This window comes from Panthera pardus, unplaced genomic scaffold (genome assembly GCF_024362965.1).
Source record: "Panthera pardus isolate Hobbes unplaced genomic scaffold, ASM2436296v1 HiC_scaffold_22, whole genome shotgun sequence".
NCBI classification, from domain to species: Eukaryota; Metazoa; Chordata; class Mammalia; order Carnivora; family Felidae; genus Panthera; species Panthera pardus.
In genome coordinates, this window is record NW_026526788.1 from 13,828,533 (window position 1) to 13,840,962 (window position 12,430).

The window sequence follows — 12,430 nt, forward strand, 5'->3', positions numbered from 1 at the left end:
AATAAAATGGCAATAAATATGTATTATCGATAATTAATTTGAATGTAAATGGACCAAACACTCCAATCAAAAGACATAAGGTATCAGAATGGGGAAAAAAAACAAAACCCAGGGCACCTGGGTGGCTCAGTCCATTGAGCGTCTGACTTCGGCTCAGGGCATGATCTCACAGTTTGTGGGTTCAAGCCCCGCATCAGGCTCTGTGCTGACCACTTGCTCAGAGCCTGGGACCTGCTTCAGATTCTGTGTCTCCTTCTCTTTCTGCCCCTCCCCGACTCATGCTTTGTCTCACTCTGTTTCTCAAAAACAAATGAATGTAAAAAAAAAAAAAGAAAGAAAGAAAAAGCCCACCTACATGCTGCCTGTAAGAGACTCATTTTAGACCTAAAGGCATCTGCATATTAAAGAATGTTACAGAAATATTTGTCATGCACATAAATGTCAAAAGAAAGCCACGGTAGTAATACTTGTATCAGATAAACAAGACTTTAAAACAAAAACCATAACAAGAAACAAAGATGGGCACTGTATAATCATAAAGGGGACAATCCAATAAGAAGATAAAAATTGTAAATATTTATAAACCCAATATGGAGGCACCCAAAAACATAAAACAGTTAATAACAAACATAAAGGAACTAATTGATAGTAATATAATAATAGTAGGGGACATTAACACCACCCTTATATCAATGGATACATCATCTAAACAAAATAAACAAGGAAGCAATGACTTTGAATGGCACACTGGAACAGATGTACTTAACAGATATATTCAGAACATTCCATCCTAAAATAGCAGAATACACACATTCTTTTCAAGTGCACATGGAACATTCTCCAAAATAGATCATATATTGGTCCACAAAACAGGCCTCAACAAATACAAAAAGATTGAAGTCATACCATGTACTTTTTCTGACCACAGCACTATTAAACTAGAATTCAACCACAAGAAAAAATTTGGAAAGAGCACAAATACATGGAGGTTAAACAACATGTTACCAGACAATGGGTCAACCAATAAATCAAAGAAGAAATAAAAATAATACATGGGAGGGGCACCTGGGTGGCTCAGTTGGTTAAGTGTCCAACTTAGGCTCAGGTCACGATCTCGCGGTTTGTGAGTTTGAGCGCCATGTCGGGCTCTGTGCTGACAGCTCAGAGCCTGGAGCCTGCTTTGGATTCTGTGTCTCCCTCTCTGTCTTCCCCTCCCCCTCTCACACTCAGTCTCTCACTCTTTCTCAAAAATAAATAAACATTAACAAAATTTTTAAAAAATACATGGGAAAAAATGAAAATGAAAACACAACAACCCAAATGAAACCAGGTGCTAGTTCTTTGAAAAAGTTAATGAAATTGATAAACCTCTGGCCATACTTCTCAAAAAGAAAAGAGAAAGGACCCAAATAAATAAAATCACAAAGTAGAGATGAGAATTAACAACCAACACCACAGAAATACAAATAAGAGAATAATACGAAAAATTATATTCCAGCAACTTGGACAACCTAGAAGAAATGGATAAGTTCCTAGAAGCATATAAATGACCAAAACTAAATCAGGAATAAACAGAAAATTTGATCAGATCAACAATCAGTAATGAAATTCAGTCAGTAACTGAAAATCTTCTAGGAAACCAAAGTCCAGCACCAGATGGCTTTATAGACGAATTCTACCAAACATTTACAGAACTAATTTCTTGTCAGACTGTTTAAAAACATAGAAGAGGGAAGAAAACTTCACAAATTCATTCTGTGAGGCCAGCATTACCCTGATACCAAACCATATAATGACTTTACTGAAAAAGAGAACTATAGGCCAATAGCTCTGTTGAACATAGATGCAAAAATTCTCAATAAAATACTAGAAAACTAAGTCCAACAATACAGTAAAAACATAATTCACCATGATGATGTGGGATTTGTTCCTGGGCTGCAAGCATGGTTCAATATTTGCAAATCACTGTGATACACCACATTAATAAAAGAAAGGTAAGAACCATATGATTATTCCAGTAAACCAGAAAAAGCATTTGGCAAGGTACAAATCAATTCATGATAAAAACCTTCAACAAAGAGGTTTAGAGAGAACATAACTCAACATAATAAAGGCCATATATGAAAAACCCACAGCTAGCATCATCTGAAATGGGGAAAAGCTGAGATCTTTTCCCTTCAGGTCAGTAACAAGATAAGGATGTCCATTCTTACCGCTTATATTCAACATAGTACTAGAGGTCCCAGCCACAACAATCAGACAACAGAAAGAAATAAAAGGCACCCACATTGGCAAGGAAGCAGTCAAACTTTCACTGTTTGCAGATAACTTCATACTCTATACAGAATACCTGAAAGACTCCACCAAAAAACTGCTAGAAATGATAAGTGAATTCAGTAAAATTGTGGGATACGAAAATCAATATACAGAAATCTGTTGCCTTTCTGTACACCAATAATGAAGTGGAAGAAAGAGAAATTAAGAAAATAGTCCCATTTACAGTTGTACCTAAAATAACAAGATACCTAGGAATAAGCCTAACCAAAGGTCAGAGACCTGTACTCTGAAAACTGTAAAACACTAATGAAAGAAACTGAAGACACAAGGAAATGGGAAAACATCCTATGGTCATGGATTAGAAGAAAAAATATTGTTAAAATGTCTATACTACCCAAAGCTGGCTAGCTAGCTAGCTAAAGTAGGCTCCACACCCAATGTGGGGCTCGAGCTTATGATCCTGCCTGAGATTATGTCACATACTCTCCTGGCCGAGCCAGCCAGGAGCCCCCAGTCTACACATTTAATGCAATCCCTATCAAAATACCAATAGCATTTTTCACAGAGCTAGAACAAACAATTCTAAAATTTGCATGGAATCACAAAAGACCTCAAATAGCCAGAGGAATCTTGAGAAAGAAAAGCAGAGCTGGAAGCATCTGGTTTTCAAGTTGTATCACAAGCTGTAGTGATCAAGACAGTATGGTTCTGGCACAAAAACAGACATATAGATCAATGGAACATAATAGAAAACTGAGAAATGAAGCCACAATTATATGGTCATTTAATCTTTGACAAAGAAGGAAAGAATATGCAATGGAAAAAAAAACAGTCTCTTCAACAAATGGTGCCGGGAAAACTGGACAGCTTCATGCAAAAGAATCTAAGACCATATACAAAAATAAATTCAAAATGAATTAAAGACCTAGATGGGAGACCTGGAACCATAAAAATCCTAGAAGATAGCACAGGCAGTAATTTGTCTGATGTGGGCTGTAACAGCATCTTTCTAGATGTGTCTGTCTCCTGAGGCAAGAGAAATAAAAGCAAAAATAAACTCTTGGGACTACATCAAAATAAAAAGCTTCTGCACAGCAAAGGAAACAACCAGCAAAGCTAAAGACACCCTATGGAATGGGAGAAGATATTTGCAAATGATATATGCAATAAAGGTTTTGTATCCAAAATCTATAAAAAACTTATCAAACTCAAAACCCCAAAACCTAGAAATCCAATTATAAAAGGTCAGGAGACACAAACCAACATTTCAACAGAGGGGTACATCCAGATGGCCAACAGACACATGAAAAAGATGCTCAACATCACTCATCAGCAGGGAAATACAAATCAAAACTGCAATGAGATATCACCTCACACCTGTCAGAATGGCTGAAATCAACAACAAAAAACAACAGCTGTTGGTGAGGGTGTTGAGAAAGAGGAACCCTCCTGCACTGTTGGTGGGAATGCAAACTGGTGCGGCCACCATAGAAACCAGTATGGAGGCTCTTCAAAACGTTTAAAACAGAACTACCCTGTGATCCAGAAATCACACTACTCGGTTTTTACCCAAAGAATACAAAAATACTAACTCAAAGGGGTACATGCACCCCGATGTTTATAGCAGCATTATCTACAATAGCCAAACTATGGAAATGGCCCATGTGTCCACTGACTGATGAACGGATAGAGAAGATGTGATATATATATATATATATATAGAGAGAGAGAGAATTGTTTTAAGCCAAATAAGTCAGAGAAAGGCAAATATCATATGATTTCACTCATATAGGGAATTTAAGAAACAAAACAACAAAGCAAAGGGGATAAAGGAGGGAGGCAACCCAAGAAACAGACTCCTAATTACAGAGAACACACTGATGGTCACCAGAGGGGAGGTGGGTGGGGGATAGTTGAAATCCGTGATGGAGATTAAGGAATGCACTTGTCATGATGAGCACAGGGTGATGTCTGGAAGTGTTGAATTACTATGTTGTACTCCTGAGACTAATATTACGCTGTATGTTCACTCCCTGGAATTTAAATAGAAATTTGAAAAAATAATAATAAGGTTTGGTAACATCCTCCCCCCATGCTCAGTCCTTTCTGTTCGTCACAATATTGTTAAATTCCTTTTTTCTCCCAGTTTTATGTATTTTAGAATTAGGCTTAAGCAATGCTTCTCAAACGTTTGTTTATATATGAATCACCTGCAGATCTTATTAAATGCAGATTCCAATGCGGCTAGTCTGGGGTGGGCTTCACATTCTGCATTTCTAATAGGCTTCCCAGTGATGCTGATGCTGTGGGTCCAAGGACCATGTTTTCAGTAGCAAGAGTTTATTTTATTTATTTATCTCTTAAAGTCTATTTATTTATTTTGAGAGAGAGAGCACGTGAAAGTGAGAGAGAATCCCAAGCAGGCTCTGTGCTAACAGCGTGGGGCTGGATCTCATGAACCGTGAGTGAGATCATGACTTGAACCGAAACCAAGAGTTGGAAGCTTAACCAACTGGGCCACCCAGGCGACCCATCATTAGCAAGAGTTGAAAGCGCACTCCGTGTCCTTGAGCATATAACAACAGGCAAGGGCAGAAGGAGGAGGTCTAGAATGGGGGCCTGTTGGTATGTTTCCCGGGTAAGCCCTGCAGAGTTGGAAGAAAAACAACTGTGATACCAACTTCAGATTACAGTTCCTCAAGGATCTTTCTCCCTCTAGTACCTAAGAAACTAATGCAAGAAAACTGAAGGTTTTGATGTAATGCTTTGTCTACGATGATCAGTTTCAACCTTTCTTTCAAGTGTACCAAGGGTTGAGACACTTGCAAAGTACTTTGAGGACCTAGATGTAAATCTCAAAGATTTTTTTTCAAGTATTTTTTCAATCATCTTGCCCCCATCAAATTTAATAATCCCTTTTCAACCACTTGTCTTTGTCAAATCTTTTTAAGACATTCTACCTAGTTTTCATAGAAATAATGTTTTTGACATTCACATAAGTGATGTATCTATGTCTGTCTTTACACACATTACAAAAATGAGTGAAATTGGCACAAGCTGCTTTATGAACAAACACAGCTGATGTGATGGACGTGTATTCATCACAGTGATGCAGGCAGGCGGGGTCCAAGAACCCAGGGGAAGATCCTGTTGGACCAGTCAATGCAGGACAGAAATCAAATGTAAACCAGAGGAGGTGGAAATGGTTTGTTGAATAGTGTAAGTGACACAAAATAGCAGACAGAGTGTCCCGGAGATCTGGAGAGGAAAGGAAAATGAGTCTCGCCATTGCTTGGGGCTAGGGGTTTGTATGGGAAGAGGTCTAGGGTACGTGTCCCTCCAGGAACCCAGGGTAAGGTCCCATCAGAAGCGAGGACCAGGTGAATAATAAAGGTTATTCCATAAGTTACCCGAGGCAGGGGTATCGATGCTGGCGTCAGCCAAGGTTTGTTCAAAGCTAATGTCCCGTAACATGTTCAGGATCTGGCTCTTTTTGGACATTACCAGGTGTTTGGGACATAGGCAAAACTCAGAGAATGATTACTTGCTTCCCCTCTGAGGTGGGAACGGAGCTTCTTTAGTTTATTTAGAGGCAACATACAGAACATGAGTATATGGGGCCTCACAGAAAAACAGCAGGGATGGACCGTTATACTTCATGAAAAGCTAGGAATTTTAAAAATGCCATACCTTTTTTTGTTGTTCTGGATGTTCATATGTTTGGTTGGTTGATCGATTCTGCAGAATTTTACTTGCTGAACCGGTGGCTCAACTGTTTTTCTGGTTCACATTTGTCAAGCTAGACACAAAATTCCAATTGAATCAAAAGCTCTGTTTTTGCAGAGTATAACAGGAATTGTAAGCTCGCTGTAGGTAGAGTGACTTTCCTACCTCAACAGATTTCATAGAAACAGCCTTTTATTTTTTGCCATCATATTCCATATTATACACACGTGCTACATACCTATATCTATACAACTCTGCCTATGCCTATAGCCTTATCTGTGTATTATAGCAGGAGTGCAACCAGCATAAATTTGGGAACAGACACAATCGACACCATAAATGTAACATGGCCGTAATGAAGAGTAACTCATGAATGGTAACCAGCAAGTTTGTCTCATGTATATAACCATGTTTGGCAAAAGGATTGGAAGGCATGGATTGGTGGTAAGTCGTGCTCAGCTAAGAGAGCCATTGTTTAAAAACAAGTAAGAGGGGTGCCTGGGTGGCTCAATTGGTTAAGCGTCCGACTTCGGCTCAGGTCGTGCTCTCACGACTCATAGGTTGGATCCCTGTATCGGGCTCTGTGCTGACAGCTCGGAGCCTGGAGCCTGCTTCGGATTCTGTGTCTCCCTCTCTCTCTGCCCCTCCCCACTCATGCTCACTCTCTTTCTCTTTCTCAAAAAACAAACATTAAAAAAATAAAAAAATAAATAAAAAAACAAGTAAGGCAAGGAGACGAGAGAATGGGGAGAACATTTGAACTGGGGTGTTCAAGAAAAGCCTCCCTGAGTAAAGTGATATGGAAGTTAAAGCCTCGGGAAAGAGAATGAACTAGCCCCTCAGAGGCCTGGGGAAAGAGTGGGGTAAGAGAACTTCCAAGTATAAAGCTGAGAGATGAAAATGAGCCCATGAATTCAAGGAAGCGATGCTAGGCCCAAAGGAGCCACAGCAGTGAGCCAGGGGCCCAAAGTTAGCACGTGAGATTGGCTTAGGGCTTTATGGTACACGGTAAGGATGTGGGATTTTATTCTAAGAGCAAAGTGACTCACAAGAGGCTTTAAACAAGGGAATGGCATAATCTGACTTTTTGTTATCATTTTTTTAATCAGTGTGGCTTCTCTGTGGACATTACATGGTGGGTTCTTTTCAATTAATAACAGATCAATTAAAGAACTTTGTTTTTACCAAGTATGCTATACATAAGTGCATTCCAGAGCTGTTGGCATTTAATATTATATATATGGTTCTCATTTTATAGATTTTTGGATTGAAAAACATGTTGCCCTTTTGGCTTAATATTTGTGAAAAATGCAAAAGAGTTGTGGGAGAAAGGTAGACAGTGGGTTAGCATTCTAGGATATTTTTCTGCTCCGTATACTTCATGAAAAGCTAGGAATTTAAAAAGTGCCCTACGTTTTTTTGCTGTTCTGGATGTTCATATGTTTGGTTGGTTGGTTGATTGATTTTGCAGAATTTTACTTGCTGAACCGGTGGCTCAACCGTTTTACTAGTTCATGTTTGTCAAGCTCGACACTAAAAATTTCAATTGAATCTCAGGCTCTGTTTTTGCAGAGTATAACAGGAATGGTAAGCTCAGAGCATTACAGGGCCCGGCAAGCCACTGTGTGAATCACACCTGAGGCTGGGCCCGTGGCCACGTTGGAGAACACATGTTGCGTGCAAATGCACTCAAATTCAACATTTTGAGATGTTGGGCAGGTCACCCACAAAATATCTGCCGGCTCCGTTGACCCACAGGTCACAGATGGGGGTCCCTTGTCCAAAGATATTTAGAGCCTCTGAAGGACAAAACTGACAACATTGATGGCAGGAAGGGCAAAAGTAGTTGCTTCCAGAGATTTCAACAGTGTAATTCGTCTCTTCTTTAAAATAGACAAGGATCTTTTTCTCTGTGGACTGGCATGCACAGAAATATAAAAACATTTTGGGTATAGGCTTATCTTAAGACAGGAATTATATCCTAGTAATAGGCGGTGGTTGTGTTTATGCTCATAGAGCCAGGTTTGCATCTGGAAATGCTTGAATCCCTTCTTCTTTATGTCACTGTATTACTTAACATGTGAATAAGGGTGATGTTTGGGACATAGAGTGTGATTTTGTGGATGTTAATGCACCAAACAAGCCTCACTGAGGCCATTTCATCACATTATTAACCCAAATATATGATTGTTAATGTGGTCCGTGCTTTGAATGTTATCAAAAGTGAACGTGAAGGCAAAGGAAGTCGGCGACTGAGCTATAGCAGGTGTTCTGTGTTCTGTGCAATGTCCGGGGGTAAAGAGATAGATTCATAAACAAATGTGGCAGTTGGCCACATGTTCACTCCAGGCAGCAAGGTGAGTGGAGCAAAGGCGGGAAGGTACACAGAAGTGGCTCAGACTTTTGCAATAGAATTACTGAATAATATTAGTAATGGAAGGAGGCAGAGTTTTGATTAAAACAGCTAATTAAGTGAAGAGACAAAATAATTGTGTGGGGTAACTGCTGATTTCATGGCTTGCTGCCCAAGAGATAATCCACTGTACTTTCGTGATAGACAAATAAGTCATCAAACCAATTAGCTTTATTTATTTTTTTGTTAAAAATTTTTTTCATGCTTATTTATTTTTGACAGAGATAGAGAGACAGAGAGAGACAGAATGTGAGCAGGGGAGGGGCAGAGAGAGAGGGAGACCCAGAGTCCGAAGCAGGCTCCAGGCTCTGAGCTGTCAGCACAGAGCCCGACGAGGGGCTCGAACTCACAAACTGAGAGATCATGACCTGAGCCAAAGTCAGATGCTCAGCTGACTGAGCCACCCAGACACCCCAAGCCACCCAGGAGCCCCACGATTTGCTTTTTTTAAAGGACCAACCTTCAGGACATATGGGATTGATTTCCAGTGTCTGCAGAGTTAATATATACTGAATCACATAAAAGCAATTATGGCTGAAAATGTGTATTTTATTCTAAGTCTTTGATAATTAGTTACCTACCTTTGGCACCTAAATTAACTCCTATTTATCAAGAATTGTCCTTAACGGAATACTTCAACTTGTTTTTCTAGGATAATACTTCAGTATTTTTATGTACAGTATTTAATAATCATGGAGTTTGTTATTTTTGACAGTGCTACCCTAATGTCACCTTTGATGCAATATAGGTCCTTTACTGACATAAGGTTTAAACTGAGGTAGAAAAATATCAAGAAGAAACATGCTAGGGGCACCCGGGTGGATCATTTGGTTAAGCGTCCGACTTCGGCTCAGGTCATGATCTCACAGTTCGTGAGTTTCAAGCCCCACATCGGGCTCTGCGCTGATAGCTCAGAGCCTGGAGCCCGCTTCGAATCCTGTGTCTCCCTCTTTCTCTCTGCCCCTCCCCTCCTTGCGTGCGTGCACGCGTTCTCGTTCTCTCTCTCTCTCTCTCTCTCTCTCTCTCTCTCATAAATAAACAAACAAACAACATTTTAAAAAGAAGAAACAGGCTAGTTAACACCTTATGTAAAAGGCAGTTTGTAATGTGAATATTTGTAATGCTCAATTTTCCACCAAAGGAGTAAGTGTTTGTTTGAAGGTGCATAAAAGCCAATGAAAATATTAAAAGATGTAGGGGCGCCTGGATGGCTCAGTCGGTTGGGTGTCTGACTTCGGCTGAGGTCACGATCTCGCGGTCCGTGAGTTTGAGCCCCGCGTCGGGCTCTGGGCTGATGGCTCAGAGCCTGGAGCCTGCTTCCTTTCCGATTCTGTGTCTCCCTCTCTCTCTTCCCCTCCCCCGTTCATGCTCTGTCTCTCTCTGTCTCAAAAATAAATAAAACGTTAAAAAAAAAAAAAAAAGATGTAGTGAAGATTTGCAGTATGCATATGTATGGAACATATTAGCAAAATATATACCAATATCATATTCATAGTATTAAAGTTAATATTAATTATATGCTTTTAAGTATAGTAATTGCCTTAAAATGCAGTAGTTCTTGACTGTAGACCATTCTTGACCAGAGACTGATGAGAGCAAGTCAACCAGAAGTCTGTCTAGACATTAGCTGACAATATAGAGCCGCAAGAGGCTGATATATTGTGAGCGGACTGAGATGTGACTGATAACTCACTTTTCCCTGGCGCGGTAGGTTGCTGCATATAATTACCCTTACACTTCATCAGTCCTGAGAGGAAGGCCAGACACACCATAGGAAATTGGGGTCCCTGTGCTTAGTCAGTGTCCCATCAGAACATGGGAAAGCAATCAGCTTTGCAAATTGAGATATTAAGGCTTTTGGTTTGTTTTGTTGTTGTTTTTAAGCTTTTTTACCATTAGAATTCTGAAAAGAGTAGTTCAAAAATCATATATGATCTTTATATTAGATTAGCTTACCTTCACCTGGGTTTCACATTGGCTTGTATCTTATCAAATAACTCTTAAAATTAGGAGTCCTGGGGAGCCTGGGTGGCTCAGTCGGTTAACAGTCCGACTTCAGCTCAGGTCATGATCTCATGGTTCTTGAGTTCAAGCCCCGCATTGGGCTCCGTGCTGACAGCTCAGAGCCTGGAGCCTGCTTCAGATTTCTGTGTCTCCCTCTCTCTTTGCCCCTCCCCTGCTTGTGCTCTCTCTCTTTCTCTCTCAAAGATAAATGAACATTTAAAAAAAAATTAGAAGTCCTGGAACATCAGCAGACATTAAAACACATCTTGATATTAATCATCAGTAATGTAAGAGGGGAATGGCTAATAGGCAGACACTGGTTAAAGTTGCCCATTTCGTATTCCCAACAAACAAACTGCTCAAAAGGAATAAGCCCTGAAAAGGTATTTACAAATCAGGGTTTCACCCCACCGTCTTTAAGCATCGTTCTAATGAATGAGTTTGTGATTGCATTTATAGCCTATCCATATTTGGGGAAATGCAGGATGTAAAGGGTTGTAACCAGTGGGTATGGAGTAAAACAGCTGGGATTCTGATTGTAGCAGACACGTATTGCTTGCATCACCATCAAACGAAATGAGGCTCCATCCATCAGCAGTGAGAGAACTGGGTGAGGAGAACCTACCTTATCAGAGCAAAGGAGATTGTTTCTGTTACCTATTACTAATTTATTTTCTAATGTAACTAGTTGTACAGCTCGTCTGTTCTGTGTGGAATCTAAATGTTTTGGGGGAACTTTATGTGCTCTTAATGGGATTCCCCCCCACCTCCCCAAGACTGGTAAGAACGTTTTGTCCTTCCTTCGCACCTGGTTTTGGTGTAGAGGGTACAGAAATGATGGTCCCTCTTTAGAGTTCCTGGTCCGTTAAAAGGGCGGGGGGGGGGGGGGTGGGGGGGGTAGAGGACAAAGTAAAATCGAGCACTGCAACGTAACATGTGCCGTCAGTTATGACGGTACCTATAAGGTCTTCCTGGCATGCAGAGGATGGTTCTTTGTGGGGAACATAAGCGGAAGGAAGCCCAGTATCTGGACGTGCACCAAGATGTTGCTATCGATACCAACCATGGAATAATGTCTTTTGTTATTTCAGCCATGTAACTATACAGATAGTGGATCTAAGAAAGGGATTTCCATCCATGCCTGCAAATTGTTGTTGTTTTTGTTTGCCTTTTTCATTTAAAGGGGAGAAAGGTATTCAGACCCATGGATTTCTCAAAATAGATTTCTTTTGGGTAATTCATTCATTAAAAATCAGATACTAAAGTCATCCTTAATTTTACATCCCTTTTATTCAGTCTGCATTGAACGATGCAGGTTTAACTACAACAGAGAGTGGAACATCTAAGTTTTCAGGGAGAGCCCTTCAGTGAAAGCTTTGGGATAAAGCATTTTTAACTTCCAAGCAATCAAGCCAACTCTGTGAATGAGTATTAACCAGAACTAGCATATATGGAAGGGAGAGTGGCCCTCTCCAATATGGAGGAAGCATAGAGAAAACAGGGGAAAGGGAACAGTATGAAAAACAATAAAAAACGAATAGACAGGAAATAGCACAAGGAAGAAACCTTTGTAAAAAAGAGTGAGGCACCCGTGTAAGACACAAAAACCTTATAAGAGGAAAAATTCAGTTTCCAAATCTCAGCTCTCTCCTTGTATTAAATGCTATTTGTTCCTCTATGACTTGACATTGGTTTTCTTCTCCGGAGTTAAGACCACCTGGTTATGTGACCAAACACATTTGGGTGTTTGTGCTTCTGTTAATTATTATTCGGTCTATGACACAAATTTTTATGTATCCACATCCTCAAGGCTTAAAAATAAACTAGGTAATAGCTCTAAACAAAATATGCTAAGCCCCACCTTCCTAGTGATTTTTAAATCTCTCTCCTGGGTATGTGTACTGGACTAAGTAGCTTTGTTACTTTTAAAATCTAAAAAGTGAGTTAATAACTAGCTGAGCACAGAATTCAGGCTATAAAGTATCACAATTATTCCAATAACACGGGGAT

At 40.0% G+C, this 12,430-nt stretch overlaps 1 protein-coding gene across 4 annotated transcripts in view; it reads left to right on the forward strand.

Moving 5' to 3' along the window:
- PRKG1 (protein kinase cGMP-dependent 1) overlaps window positions 1-12,430 on the forward strand; it is a 1,256,614-nt gene that overhangs the window by 679,057 nt on the left and 565,127 nt on the right. The gene's annotated exons all lie outside the window — the stretch shown is intronic.